The 13716-nt window shown below is 40.9% G+C and overlaps 1 protein-coding gene across 1 annotated transcript in view; it reads left to right on the top strand.

Annotated features, from left to right (window-relative positions):
• Positions 1-185: 185 nt before the first annotated feature.
• Positions 186-13716, top strand: part of SNCAIP (synuclein alpha interacting protein) — an 88369-nt gene continuing 74838 nt past the window's right edge. The window contains 1 exon segment of the mRNA XM_031061237.1: positions 186-235. The gene's annotated coding sequence lies outside the window, so the exon portion shown is untranslated.

The following is a 13716-nucleotide window of genomic DNA, read 5'->3' as shown; positions in this document are numbered from 1 at the left end:
CGGGGAAGTGCTTTCCGCATGAAATCAGGGCTGAGCGCGGGGGGTTTCGCTGGGGCTGAGCACGTACGTGATGTCAGCCGCGCGAAGTGCCGCCGCGAAGCCCGGGTCGCGCAGTGACACTCGCCTCCAGCGCGGATCTGCCGCTGCTCTGCTCGGAGCCGGGAGCCCGGGCGGGCACCCCGCCGTCGGCACCCTCCTGTCCCGCCGGGCAAGCCGAAATCTGGAAGAAAATCAAGTAGGAGTTGCATGTTTGTAACTGTGGGGAAACAAATGCCAAGTCTGGTAGAAACATGCTCCAAGGCTTATACTTGGGTCAGTCCAAAATCGTGTTTGTGCAGCAGCGGGGATCAAACCTTTTTCCTACCTGCATCAATGAGTGCTTTATGTGAGCAGATGTAATTTATATTAAGAAGAGCTCGAGGATCAGGTTCCGATGGTACTGGATATATAAAGAAGATGGTTGGCTTAAAGCCACATCTGTTACAGAGATATTAATCAGTCACAACTGGTCCTCGAGAAGTCCCCTCACCCCAAAACCCAGCAAAAAACTGCTAGTGCCTGTGTTTTCCATGGAAAATCTTAGCATCTTAGCCTCGTTTTATACCTCAGCATTTCACCAGCAAAAGGTAGCTGAAAAAAATGTTTAAAAAAATAATTCTGAAGCAAATCACTTGACTGTTGGACCCTTTTCTATTATTTAAATGGCTGAAGAAAGATATACAATCATACCACTGGGAAATCAAAATAATTTTATATTTTGTGCAAATAGCACTGGTCCTGCAGCCAGAAATTATCTTGAATGGTGTGCATGCATTTAGCCTTGTGTAACATGCTGTAGCAGACTTTTAATGGTGTCCTGCCCTTACTGAATTTAGGAGTTATGTGCACTGCATGTGCTTCCAGCAAGCCATAAAAAGCATGACCTGTTGCCTTAATACCACCCATAAACATGAGATTCTTCACCCTAAAATCCTCTGCAGCTCGCTCATGTGTGAGCTCATGGTTGATGAACTTGGTAAACCACTTCAGTCTTCAGATTGCTAAGCCTGCAAATATGCCGTGTGGAATACTGGAGCCATATTTTGAAGAACTGGCAGGTAAGCTGAAAAACTGGTTCCAGGAACAGGCTTGGGGTAGGCTCAAGAGGTAGTTCAAACAAAATGAGAAGCACTTTTCATCTGAAAGAAACCATTAGAATTTGACCTGTTCAGTAGTCAAAGAGACATTTGCCTCATCACTATAGGCAATTTGCCTGTAATGAAAAGGCTCCCTTTGTAAGGGGTATGTGGTATAAAGCTTGACTTGTGCAGACAGGCCTGCAGACTGTATTTTGCTGAATACAGTCACTTACACTGTCTTAACTGGCAATTCACTTACTTTTCAGGTCTTTGTGATTTCTGGTCTGTGTCACTGATTCAGTGGGCTGCGGAAAGCACGTGTGTGACTTGCAGCTTGTAGAAAAAGTGACTAAAAGAAAACTGCATCAGAGTATTGGCCCAGTGTAGAGTTAACCTCGAAATTCAAGGAGACCGGTTAAAAAAAATTTCCTTCTTTTTTGAGCAAGCAGTCCAGTGCAGGCTACTCAAAATGCTTTTAAAGTGTCATTTTGGAACAAGGAGCTGGATAGTCTTTCGAGTAAGGAAGTTCTGCAGAAGATAGTAGGATACATTAGCTAGAAGCTGCTCGTCTTAATATCTCTTTCTGTAATGACAGCAACATGGAAAGTAAGTATGTCATGAGTTCTTTGGGGCCAGCTTCCATGTTTACGAAGAGCTGCATGTAAAATTAGACTGCTTGGACTAGGTGACTGAAGGTACCCTTGAAGATTTAGTCCCTTCACAGAGTACTGTTAATCAGTGATAAGTCACTTTTTTTGTAATCGCAAAACCACGATGCCAAATATTAGGTATTTTGTAACTGTTTCTTGACTGGGCATCAACAGAGCTTGAAAAACTATGAAGTGTTCCTCTGCTTCCCAATTGTCCATTTTTCTTGGCAGCTGAAATCTGTTCCTATCTGGACTCCATAGGTGCAAGAAGTGTTCATCCCACACACACCTGAGGTGGAATACCACCTGCATTGGCACAGCTCTCTTTCTCACAGTGCTCTTCCAGGATGTCTCGGACCTGTACCTAATTCCTCAGCAGCTCCGTCCTCGGATGCTTGTCTGATTAGAAGCAGGAAGGGGGAAGCATGACAGCCCCGCTGCAGCTGCTGTAGCTTCTCTCTTCTGAAATGGAGACACACAAGTAGTGCTGCCTCCACGTGCCGGATATGCCAGCAAGAAACGGGGAGCAGACAGCTAGAGGCAGCCCCGTGGGGTGGCTCATCTGTCACAGAAAGCAGCACAAAAGTCCTGTTGACTCTGGTGCAGGGATGATGGTCCTTGTGACATAGTTTGGTGCCTTGAAGTGGTGATGCTGCACCTCATGAGCACAAAGATGTAGTTCAGCAGTCTTGTGGGATGCAGCCAGTTATGTCCCTCATCTGGTGTTTAAATGCTTCAGCTGACTAGATGAGGTGTGTAACAAAGCTTTATCTGCACCCTTGTCTGTCTCTGATTGTGTGCGTGAAGCTCCAGCAGCAGCCCATGAATCATGACTAAGGAGGCATGGAACAATTATTTTTTAATTTCAATTTTAGAATAAACCTGCATCTCTTTTCAGGTAGATGTCACGAGGAGAATATTCTCATCCTTCCTTATGCCAATTAAAATTAATGCCAAGTAAAGTTTATATTTTTGTGTTAGTCTGTAAGTGATCTATTTGCCAGTGCTTTACTCTGTGTTGCTTAGCAAATACAGTGTTTTTTTACTGTTGAAATCTGTATGATCACTGTCAAAATGAAAAATATGTTAGAAAAAGTTGAGAAACATTGGATTTTGGAAGGGCAAATAGTAATTCTTTTCAACTCTTGTCTGAATAGGACCATAACTAAACTAAACTGAAGGAAATGGTGCTTAGATAATTGGCAAGAGGACTTGGAGTAGCGTTGTGTCTGAGCTCCCTGTTTTTCTGGCAGATCTGTTGTTTCTCAAAGGAGGTAGAAAAGATAGGCTTACATGAAGCAGGTGCATAGTAAACACAAGGGAATTTCTCTTTAAATGCAAATGTGGTTCTACAATAGATTTATATGCGCAATGGAACCATTGGAAACAAGAAGGTAGAACATATGCATCAGATACTTTATTGATTTAAGTCCCTAAGAGAGTTCTAAACAGAGGGGGGGAAATAATTAATTAATTTTTGTGGTAGAAATATTGTACCTGTCTAAGGTGGAACTGTGATTTCATCTTTTACAATAAAGCACCAAGTGATTCAGAGGTCTGAAGGTCTTAGAGTTATCAAAGAAAAGTACGATTCAGCTGCCACAATTTGGCAGTTGGGGCAATCCTTCATTAGGTGTGTTTTCTTGTGTGTTAAGGAGTCTTTACAAAAGCTTATTTTGAATATGAATATGGCTGATTTGCACTTCATAAAGAATTACAAAGCAGTGCTTGAAAGTGTATTTTTTCTGGTTAAAACATAGCATAGGTTTGTGAGGTTTACCGTAATCATTTCCTTTTTGGTTTAATTTCCTCCTCAGTTCTTGTTTGCAGTCAGACTGCTGGCATTATTTTTGTTTATACCAGATAAAAAAACATTGTCTAACTTATCTTTTAAACTCAATACAGTGTACTACATGACCTCTTTTTATATATAAATCCTCCCCCTTCTTTCCCCTTCTGTTTTATTGTTACTGAATCAATCTGGAGCTTTCCTTTTAAAATGAAATTCTAATCAGGAACTTAGCACTTCCCTTCAACCCCCCCTATTTTAACCAACTTGTTTACATCTGTGACTAAAAATCAGGCTGTGCTGCATAGCTTTCTTGGAACAGGCTGCCCAGAGAGGTTGGGAAGTCTCTTTCCTGGACCAGCCTGGACATGATCCTGTGCAGCCTGCTGTGGGTGAGCCTGCTTTATTGGAGGATTGGATTCAATGATCTCCAGAGTTCTCTTCCAACCCCTGCCATTCTGTGAATCTGTGATGTGCATGACAGGGGCATGCATGAGATTGTGATTTGGAGCTGTGGTTCTCTACAGGTTATTCATCCATGTAGTTCTTTTGCAGGATCTTGCCATACTGACTGGCCTCTTTTTCTTATAGAATTAGGAAATACCTTCAACTGCTTATGTATGCATGTACATTCCTCATGTTCTCTTTAACTAAAATTCAGATATGAATATTCTGCCTTTTGTATGCTATGCTGTCAGTTCCAGTTGAGTCACAGTAGTAAATTTATGAAGATCCCATGAGCTGCTTTTGAATGGGCTCAAGATTTTAAATACTGAAGTTATCAGCCTGTTGAGACACTTATTTGAATATTTGTAAAAGCTGTCTCCAAGATGCTTTTAAAAGCAAACAAAAAAAAAGGGCCAAACAAAATTAAGCAAAATATATCTCGGAAATATACTGCACACAGAAGCAGAAGAGTGCTAGTAAGGTAAAGAAGCTGTGTTGTTTTCCCTGACCCACATTCTACTGTGCTAAGTATGTGTACTCATTTCTCCTCTTGTTACATGGAAAGAGTCTTCAGTTATGTGTCCAAATTATGTTAATGTCTAGGGTATTACCATTTTGCAAACTCATTTGCTGAGGTCTGGATAAAGCACAATATTTGTGGTTGTTGCTAGGACATGGCCAAAAATTTACCTTGAGTTACTGAATGGAATCACCAGGAAAGTGAGTTACACTTACATAATTAATTATTTGCTTCTCATTAACATTGAAACTCTGACAGGCTTGGTGGTGTGACTGCTTCCCTGGGTGAAGAACCTTCACCCTCTGTGTGAAGAACTTTTTCCTAATATCCAGTCTACACTTCCCCTAACACAACTTCAGGCCATTTCCTTGGGCCCTATCACTGCCACCACAGAGAAGAGCTCAGTGCCTGCCCCTCCTCTTCCCCTCACAAGGAAGCTGTAACTGCAGTGAGGTCTCCCCTCAGTCTCCCCTTCTTCAGGCTGAACAGACCAAGTCACCTCAGCCACTCCTCACGCAGCTTCACCCCAAGGCCCTTCACCGTCCTTATTACCCTCCTTTGGACCCTCTCTAACAGCTCGATGTCTTTTTTGTGTTATGACACCCAAAATTGCCGCCAGTACTTGAGGTGAGGCTGCCCCAGAGCAGAGCAGAGAGGAACAATCCCCTCCCTTGCCAGTCTGGTGATGCTGTGCCTGATGCACCCTAGGATGTGGGGTGTTGCTCTTTTGTTGACAAGAACTGAGAGCAGTTCTTATAAATTCACATTTATAAGGCAGAGGAATTCTTCCATGTTCTTGATGCACCCCAGGATACAGTTGGACCTTTTGGCTGCCAGAGCATACTGTTGACTCATAGTCAACTTGCTCTTGATCCAGACCACCAGATCCTCTTCCATGGGACCTTTCATTCCTTCTCCAGCCTCTCAGTCTGTCCTTACAGCCAGGAGTGCCCTGTTCCAGGTGCAGAGCATGGCTCTTGCGCTTGTTATGCTTCATATGGATGGTGATTGCCCAGCCTTATAATTTGTCAAGGTGTCTGCAGGGCATCTCTTCAATGGAGTCAGTAGCTTCTCCCAGTTGGACTGGTGGAATCTGCTGGAATGGTGCTGCCTGGTGACTGGAGGTTTTGCTGTGTTTGAGTGCTGAGATGCTCAGGTCCAGACAACTAATTGGAGTTCAACTGTGCACGTGCTCAGGGTTTCCGCAAAGAGACAGGCAGCAGAATGCTTTGCTTATCCCTGCACCCAAAACTTTATGTATTTTACTAGCTTGCTTCTTCCCATGGTAAATTGGCCTGTATGTAATCCCTGCTGCTGTGATCCAATTCCTCCCAAGTCTTTAATTGTCTGAGTCAACATTAGTTCTTGTGTGTCTTTATACTCTCCCGGTAAGGCAGCAAAATATGCTGAAAAACTGCATTCCTTCTTAACTTCTGGTTGTGATTTAGCAAAATGCACACAAAATCTCCTCAGAGTGAATCATTCACTGTGCAGTCAGTTTAAGAACACACGTGGATCCCTTTGGTCATTTGCTGGACAAAAGATAGTAAACCATCCTTGAGAGGATGTCATGGTTTGTTTTTTGTAGCCAGTAGAGGCTAGAGCCAGTGGAGTAGTTGTAGTGTTGCTGCCATGCAGTGAACCGCTGTTGGAGGAGAGGAGGTCCTGAATTTGAAGGATTTTATCAGCTCTGGGTTTCTGCATCACAGTAAGTTCCGCCCTTGTTGGCAGCACTAATAGATAAAGGCATTGGTGTCTTGATGTTCTTCTGAAATTACTGTCGTTGAGTCAGTAGATAGCTAATGTGCCTGCTTGGGTTAAGGGTTCAGAACCCAGCTCTGGCGCTGCTTTGGAATGGAGAGGAATCAGTGCTGTTTACATGTCACAAGGTTTCTCCCAGCTGCCTGTTGAGTGTATGGTGTCCCTTCTGTAGACAGTAAAGCTGAGTGAATTGCTGTCCTTGAAGGTTCAGGTTAATCTGGCCTGACTCTGTAAATCCCCACAGGAGAGGCCAACCAACACATGGTAGGGAGTATTAAGGGAAGTTCTCCACAATTCCAGCTAATGGAATTTAGCAAAATGGACGCTCTCTCCTGCGTATGTTCCTCATCAGGTCCCATATGCTTTACAGTATGCTTCCAGGCTTTTCTTTTTGCAAATGCAGTTTTTAGATGAACATATCTACAGTAGCACTATTTCTGGATGTGTCTACACTGCAGTCGAGTAGTGTGATTGCAGGACATGCAGACAGCTCTGTAATTGCTTTGATCTGTATGTGATGTGAAGACATGCCAGCCTAGACTTAAGAGAGGGCTTTCCAAGCCTTCTGGACAGATTATTAAACCATGTTGAAGTCTGCTTTCATCTGTCTCCACTGCTATTTTTAACTGTCCTCTCTAGATTTGCACTCTTTTGGATATGGCTACACGTGCTGACATAAACTCAGGACTGCATGCCCACTTCATGCCTCCTGCAGCATCACTGGGGGATGCTCTGCGTCTGGGTGCATATCCATTATTCTTTATACTGACATAGTCTGCTTTTCTATGGAGTTTAACTGATTGTCTCACTATTTAATTCCCCTCTGTAAGGAATTATAGGAAGGGCAGAAGAGTGTCAGACTTCTGGCAAATTTCCACTCCAAAAATTAATTTTATAGTCCCTATTCCAAATTTGATTGTTAAGTTCAGCCTTAAAGAACCATCATATACAGGCCATACATTTTTGCAAGTGTTAAAATCCAGATGAGAGACCAGGTTAAAGGAGCTATGTTAGAAAGTGAGCATTTTAAAATGTTCTGTATCAAAACATTGAATCTAGAGCACAATTATGGAGGGAAAAAAAGTGAAATTATATAAATGATAAGAAATATCAGCAATAACAGTAAGGTCACTATAATATATAAAACACAATCCAACTCTGTTAAAAGGATTTGGAATTATTTTTAACAGAAGGATTGTGTATGTTTTTTCAACGTTTCAAGGAAGATCCTTGCACTGCTAGGAATTTCTTGTTTTGGTTTGTGGGGATTTTTTTTTAGTTTATGTAGTAAAGGTTATTTTTGGTTTGTCAGATTAATTGTTAAGTTACTCCATCTGCTTGAAGTCAGTGAACCTTCTTATGAAGGTACTATATTGTGTGAGTAAAGTTTGACAACAGCTATAGTTGCACATCAGATTTTAGTAATTTTTTTTATGCAGAAATTGATTTTCTTTCTGCATTAAAAACCAATCAACCAACCAACCAAAAAAAACCCAAAAACCTGATCTGTATCTAAGGATATAGTCTGAAAATATCTGTCAAGTGTCTAATTCTTGCACTGTGCACTTTCTGTGCTATTTAACAAAGATAAGGGAGAAAACATGGCTTAAAAATTAGAACATAAAAGGATTAGTTAGTGGAATTTTTTTTTCATGCCAAAAAATATTTCACATAAAATCAGTACTGTCAGACAAAGAGGAATACAAAGTAGACTCTTGTTTGTTACTGTGATGTGAGATATGCTGTAGAGGAGTAAGGTGAAACTGAGCTTTTCAGCCTGGTGGAATTCTACAGCTTACTTGTCTGCCAAGAAAATATTTTGTTTCTAGATAAATGGTTAAACTGAAATAAATAAAATATTCTCTTATCTTTCATCAAACAATTCTTTAAAAGTAGTGTTTCTTACTCCTGTCCTTGACACCTTTCTGAGGAAGAAGAACAGCCTTAGTTCACTGGATGCTGCACAAGAATGCAAGCTAAGCCTGGTTTCTGCCTCACATGGTCTTGAATAAATTATCTAATTCTTTTCACTTATGAGAAGAAAATACAGTAGAGAACTGCAAATTGACACTAGCAACATCTTTTTGTAATATGGCAATCAAACGGTGCCTAATATTTTTGTTATGAAAAGAATAATTCTTTATGTTAAACAGCTCCAGCACCTTCAAACTGTGAGGTTCAGAGTGTGGGACAGAGAGTGGAACATGTACCACTTCTCTGGGCAACCCATTCCAGTGCCTCACCAGTCCCACAAATTAGGATTTGTTCCTAATACCCAAACTAAACTGGGTGTTTTTTAGTTTGAAACGATTGCCTCTGGTTTTATATCCACAAATCATGGTATAAAATGCCTCTCCAGCTTTGCTGTAGGCCTTCTTCAATGAGGTTTCCTCAGAGGCTTCTCCAAGCTGAACAATCCCAATTCTCTCAGAAGACATGTTCTATCCTTTTTATCATCTTCATGGCCCCCTTCTGGGCTTGATACAGAAGGTCCATGCCCTTCCTGTGGTGGGACCCCAGAGCTGGACACTGCAATGGGGTCTCACCAGAGCAGAGCAGAGGGGCAGAATCCCCTCCCTCACCCTGCTGGCCACCCTGCTTTGGATGCAGCCCAGGACATGGTTGGCTCTGTGGGCTGTGAGTGAGCTCTGTGGGCTCTGTGGCCCATGGCTGGGTCATGTCCCGCCTCTCACCCACCTCAAGTCCTTCTCACAGGGCTGCTTTCAATCCCTTCATTCTCCAGCCTGGATTGATACTGGGAATTGCCCCAATCCAGGTGCACCGCTTTGCACTTGATCTTGTTGAACCTCATCTCGAGCCCATGTGCCCTCATCTTGAGCCTGTCCAGGTCCCTTTGGATGACACCCCACCCTTCAGGAGTGTCAGCTGCGCTGTCAGCTTGATGTCATCCTCAGCCTTGCTGAGGAAACAGTTGGTCACGGCGGCCAAGAGCTGGTTTCTCAGAGTTGGTGGAGTCTCTTTCCATCTTTGGAGAGACTTGACAGCCACATGGATGCAGTCCTGGGCAGCAGGCTCTAGCTGAGGCATGGGCAAGGGGTTGGACTGGATGATCTCCAGAACTCCTTTCTGTCCTCATCTGTTTTGTGGTTCTGTGCAGCACTGTGAAAAGAAGAAACATTGTTATAATTAATACACACAAGGCCTGTGTATCTGGCTCAGTGATGGTGGCTTTGCATGCTGCTAAGCACAACCCAAAACATGGCATGGCTGTAGCCGGGAAAGATTGTGCTTTCTTATTTAGGTTCTGTTTATTGAGCCTTTTGGTGTCGGGTATATGGGCTAAGTGAACTGCAGTGAGAGCCACCTCCCACTTCTGACAGGGATCAGTACAGTGTGGGGATGTGGACAGATACACAGGAACACCTGTGTGCTCCCATGCGTCTTTCTGGCCCTTCTGCTCTGTTTTTTTGTGGCTTCCTGTAAGCCCCTTTGTTTCCAGCCTCTGGATGGGGATAATAATGCATTCTATCCTGTAATACTGTAAGACTGTGAATGAATTGAGGAGTCTTTGTGAAACACTTGGGCATTACTGATGAGTATCCCTAAAAAAAGCTACGAGGATATCTTCTGCTTGCTATAGGGCTGTGACCATCTAAAAGTTTAAATAAATTTAGACTAGTTAAATGCTGGATGGTGGAACACAGGAAATGAAAATGCACCCCTGATATTTCTGAGTAGTTTGGGTGTGCTTTGTGTGAGACAGATCACCTTTTGCAAAGCATTGAAGTGGGATCCTTCAGTTAGTCCCTGCATCAAAGTCAGTACAAGCAAAGAAATGTGCTCATGCCTAAAGTTTGTAACAGTGTGGGTTTTGATGTAGTGAGGTAGTGAGGTTCATTCTTTAACAAAGTTTCATTATTTTTTAATGAAGGGTTTTAGGAATCTCTGAAGATACTACAAAATTTCAGCTTAAAATAATAGTACTACTTCTACTTGGCATTTCTGCCACCTCATCCCACAGTTTATTACAGCACTAATAGCTACACAGCTGAACAGTAGTGCTGGTTGTATCTGCTACCCATAACATTCCAAACAAATGATATTGGATAGCAGTATTCTGTATAGAATAGCATTATATAGCTTCAGACCTTCAGTTGCAGTCTGTTTCTCAAATGAGAAAATAATGACAGTTTCAGAAGACAGCATTCTGGTTTCAGGGGCATAGATGTCTCTCAGGAATAATGTAGTTGTTTTTCCCTGAATATTCCAGTTTCCACTAAACTATAATGGAAATAAAAGGTTCATTTTTGACAGTGCTTAAATTTACAGTAGTTTGCACTGTTTAATTTTTAAGAAGTTTTGCACACAACATCATAGTCTATGTCAATGGAATAAAGTATGAAAAACTCTACGGTTTCTCTACTGTCCTAATTTTAATTTTATCAGAATGAAAATATTTGCATAGATGTCAGTGGTCAAGTGTCATTTCTAAGTCAGAGGAAAGTTGATGTTTGCAGTAGAAATGATAATATTTTAAAAAATTATTTTCCATGCTTTTTACTTTAAAAATAAATATAGTAAAAGTAAAACCTGTAATACATGCATATAGTATTTGTCAAATTTATTTTATTCACCACATAGTGTCAAATGAAAGTGGGTTGGTCTGAGTGACAAGGAGTCTGAGTTCTGAGTTTTTTAGTTCAAAGTTTGTTTTTTTGAGTATGAGGTTTGGTTCCTTTGGTCCATGGGCACCATGTGCACAGATATATGCTCTGTGTGACATGCCCTGCATAAGGCTGGCTCACATCCCAAACTGAAGTGTAATGCTGGTTACCCTCTGCTGCCCCTCAGCCCTGACTGCTAATGGAATTCACCTTGTGTCAATGGAAAATTCAGCTTTGGCATTTGGAGTATCAGAATTTGCTAGAGTGTAGCTCTTAGATGTTCTAGTCAGTTTCAGGGCATAAAGGATGGAATTGACAGCCCAAAAATAAAAAAGGAGAGAATAAAAAAGGGTGTAGTTGGAAGACTGTATCCACAGGAAAGTGGTTGCAGAGAAAACAGGCCTCCCACAAGACAGCAGGACAGTGCAGAGGCTTCACACAAATGGTGGATACACTTGGCATATTCTGACCCTTGAAGCAGAGAATCTACTTGCATAGGAGTTTTCTCTTGACTTTAAAGCTCACATGAAGCAAAAAATCATCATGGGGCTGAGTGCAGGATTTTGGCAGGGAAATATAAATAAGGCAAGTTCAAAATTTCTGACTTCAAGTACAGCATTTGAATGCTGCAAACTTAAGAGCAGTGTTTGGCATTAATTCTTTTTAGGATATTTCTAGAAATAATTTAGCAGACTGCTGTGGGGCTACAAGGTGTTGAAATTCAACTGGACTATTACTGAATTTAGGTTGAGTAATTTAAATGGAACAAAGAAAGATGCAAGGAAGTGTTTGAAAAACTCCTTTTACTCATCTGTGTAAAAATAATAATAATTAAAATAACCTCAAACCCTAACATGACCTAACAGATGCTTTCAACATTAAAACTATGTTAAACAAAGATATTTTCAATTGCTTGGTTTTATTGAAACAACACTTATAAATTAAATGTGTTCTTCAGCAAGAAGAAAATGCAGCACAGGAAGATTTATGGGGATGATATACTGATTAAATTGGTTCCATATTTTTCTATGATCGATACCTGAAGAAGATAAGGTGAATAAGGATGCAAAGTACTAAGAAGAGGAACTAAAGTCAGAATTCATGTAACAAAACTTAAGTATCAAATAATATAATTTACTTTAAATTATTGTACTGAGCAAACCCTTATGAAGGATTGCTGCCCCTAGTGCTGCTGCCACTAATTCAGAGAAAGAAGAGAAACCTCAGTTTATGGTTTGAAACCAGAGTGCAATGAGTCACATCTGCTTTATTAAGGATGTTGACACAGAATCCTCCACCTCCCCCTAAACCAAGGCATGATTTGGAAAGGCTGAGCTCTGCTATGCTTGATTTCATCCTAACATAAGTGCTGGAGCCTACATTAGTAGTGGTAGTTGCCATAAGCCTTATGTTGCTCTGTCTTACTTTGGGGCCAAGTATCTGGTTCCTTTTGGATGTGGTTACTAGGGTGTATTATTTTTGGATTTTTACATAAGAACTAGGCTACCAAAAGAAGGCATATTTTTTATTTCTGTAGTTCATGAACTCACAACAGCCCTGCAGATGTTTGATATTCATTGCCTTTGCCAAAAGACTAGAAGTTGTGAGCGCTTTGACAGCACAGTACTTTTCAAATTGTACCTGGAGTAAAAAGTTGTTAAATCAAAGTATCATGGATATTTTTATTTATCAGTTTCTTCTTGAGTTGATTTGGAACCGTATTCAACCATTAATTTCTTGAATGTTCTGCTTAATTCTCCTCAAATGCACATCTCCAAAGTCTTGCTCAAGTAAGTATGAGGGCAGTGTACACACACATTTTCTTCTATGTTGTTTATTTACTTTAACATGTAAAAAGCAGTTACAGTGTTGTAGTAAATGACAGTAAAGTATTGTGCTGCTTTGAGTAGTTCTAGGTGACACATGTGCTTTACGCTTTCAGCCACCATTTAGGATATACTGGTTGAATTTTCATTTTTTCTGTGTATTTCCATGCAGGACATGTAGTGGTTGATGTCTTGAGAAGTGGCATATGGTATGTTACAAAGCCTGATAGGGAATACCGTAGTTAATTCCTTCTTATTTGACGATGTTGCTGAAAGTTAGTTACAGGTCTGTGTTTTCTGTGTGTATGTTAGCAGTGTACTGGTTGTGTAAAATACCTCAGGACACAGGTCAGCTGATTTCCTAGTCCTTGTTTAGCAGCTGCCTCCTGAATTTAAGGGTGTAAGCACTGGCTTTATTGTGGAATGCACTGAATTTGTCACTAATATTCTTTGAAATAATGAAGCAAACTGCAGATAATCTTGACATAAAGTAACACAGCATTTTGTGTCTCTCAGTGTTCCAAGTGACCATGACTTGATCCATGTAAGTCTTTGGTTCGGTCTCAAATCTAGGTTTAATGAAGGATTTACAGAAATGCTGAACAGCACTTGTACTTTCACATGATTGATACAGTGTTCTATATATATTTTACAGTTCTGCATTGTAAATTATTTCATGTTTAAGTATAAAAAACAGATGAAAACCTATAGCTTTAGTGTATTATGTATGCAAAGAAGATGGATATATACACATACATACTCTCTGTACTTGTGATTGTTGAACCTCTGCATATTAAAATGTATTATTCATTTCTGCCAACAGTCATGAGTCAGTGGAAAATAATGGGCGCAATCATTTGAAAAATGCACATTCACTATTTGCTTGTATTCATCTCAAAGTTCAGACTGCAGATGTGTAACCATTCATTTTACTGTTCTCAGTGATGCGTGTAAGCCTCCTGAGGATTCACATTTATGAG

The sequence above is a fragment of the Geospiza fortis genome, unplaced genomic scaffold, assembly GCF_000277835.1.
Source record: "Geospiza fortis unplaced genomic scaffold, GeoFor_1.0 scaffold44, whole genome shotgun sequence".
NCBI lineage: Eukaryota > Metazoa > Chordata > Aves > Passeriformes > Thraupidae > Geospiza > Geospiza fortis.
The sequence above is the reverse complement of the archived record's forward strand: the minus strand, read 5'-3'. Positions and strand labels throughout refer to the sequence as shown.